General features: G+C 35.5%; 1 pseudogene; it reads left to right on the plus strand.

The window, feature by feature from the left end:
- Positions 1-1,369: 1,369 nt before the first annotated feature.
- LOC148473221 (5S ribosomal RNA) lies at positions 1,370-1,488 on the plus strand (annotated as a pseudogene).
- Positions 1,489-2,095: the final 607 nt, after the last annotated feature.

Below are 2,095 nucleotides of genomic sequence, written 5' to 3' on the forward strand. Positions count from 1 at the left end.
CTGACGTATATTGGTGCAATAATTAATAAAGTGTGCAATTCAGCCAACAAAGCGTGATACACAAAGTATATATATGAAAGAAATATTAGCACAATTTAATAATAAAATATACACACAGAACAAACATATATATAAATACTGCTTAAACAAACACAAAGTGTACTGATAAATAAATTAAATTATCCACAATGTGCAAAGAGTGCTTATAAATATTCTAAAAATACAATTCAGCTGTTAAAGGCAATTTAAAAAGAGAGTAGAATACATATATTTTTTAAATACTTAAAAAATTAAAAAACAGTGTCACAGAGGAATCAATAGAGTAAAAACAAGTATAAAAAACTCATTAGAAAGTTCCAAACTTGTTTTTAAAATTTAGGAAGTTTAGAGTAAAAACGCAAAGCTTATCTGTAATAGTTCATTTCAGGCAATGGTAGCTATACTAACGCGTTTCATCCACTTGGGGACTTCATCAAGGGGTGCTAATGAACAGGGTTTGCCACTTTTTATACCCTTTATGAGACAGGATTCCAATTGTCTCATCAGGGCCAGCTTTTGACATCACTTCCGGTTAGTCACTTCCGGAAATGCGCTCTTAGCATAAAACGATTAAAACATATTCAAAACATATGAATGTAACATAAGTCAACCTTGGTGGACTGTCCATAAGTCTAATATCAGTTCATGTTTATTGTTGAGTGACACAGGGCCCCCGATCGTGCAAGGACTTCTACCTTTTTCCGCTCTGCTTCCGCCCAATGCTGACGTCACATCCTTTCTACCATTCACCAAATGTGTCTGCGTTCGTGATGTAGCGTCCACCATTTTGTTGGAGTCTATGCGCAGCTGTACTCGTGGTCCGGTTTATCTCATCCCGACAGGTACTCCAGGCTATCTCCAGCTCCTATCTTCTTTAGCTGTAACATCAGATCTGATCCCTGCTGAGCACTATGATTGACGCTCGCATATCTCCTTCCTGTTGTCCATATTGCGGTTGTCATAGTAACCGGGACACCATCTTCCCGTAAGCAGCTGATGATTTGAAAGGAGGACAGATTAGTGAATCTAATCATAAATAAGAAATATACAGAAAAAACGGAGCCTGGCTAATAGCACAAATCATAACGTGCTAAGGTGTATCTGGATTCTATATATTAACATGAATCGCATCATATAAGTGTGGTAAAAAATAAGAATAAAAATAAGCGTCATGATTTTGTTAAAAAAGTAGATGTATTCATATAGTGGGTGATGATTGTCCAAGATCCAGGATAGAAAATTTTTTTCTTTTTTAAAAAAAAAATATATATAGGTGGAATAAATAAGATGAAATAAAATAAAGTCAATATTCCATAATTCTATAACAAGTATCTACAACCTTACCATTGTACTGACGCCCAATCTCGTCTGATCTTGGAAGTTAAGCACAATTGGGCTGGGTCAGTACTTGGATGGGAAACCACCTGGGAATACTCAGTGTTGTAGTTTATTATCCACAGTAAGGCGTACAATAGCCACTCAGTTCATCTTAAGGATTATGGGTCGCATACGAGCCGAAGATTTATGGAATATCAGAAAATCACAATGAAAATGAAGATCTTTCTGCTGACTGGCCTGCATTATGGAATATTGACTTTATTTTATTTCATCTTATTTATTCCACCTATATATATTTTTTTTTTAAAAAAGAAAAAAAATTTCTATCCTGGATCTTGGACAATCAACACCCACTATATGAATACATCTACTTTTTTAACAAAATCATGACGCTTATTTTTATTCTTATTTTTTACCACACTTATATGATGCGATTCATGTTAATATATAGAATCCAAATACACCTTAGCACGTTATGATTTGTGCTATTAGCCAGGCTCCGTTTTTTTCTGTATATTTCTTATTTATGATTAGATTCACTAATCTGGCCTCCTTTCAAATCATCAGCTGCTTACGGGAAGATGGTGTCCCGGTTACTATGACAACCGCAATATGGACAACAGGAAGGAGATATGCGAGCGTCAATCATAGTGCTCAGCAGGGATCAGATCTGATGTTACAGCTAAAGAAGATAGGAGCTGGAGATAGCCTGGAGTAC

This window comes from Taudactylus pleione, unplaced genomic scaffold (assembly GCF_031769625.1).
Source record: "Taudactylus pleione unplaced genomic scaffold, aTauple2 ptg000953l, whole genome shotgun sequence".
Classification (NCBI taxonomy): Eukaryota; Metazoa; Chordata; class Amphibia; order Anura; family Myobatrachidae; genus Taudactylus; species Taudactylus pleione.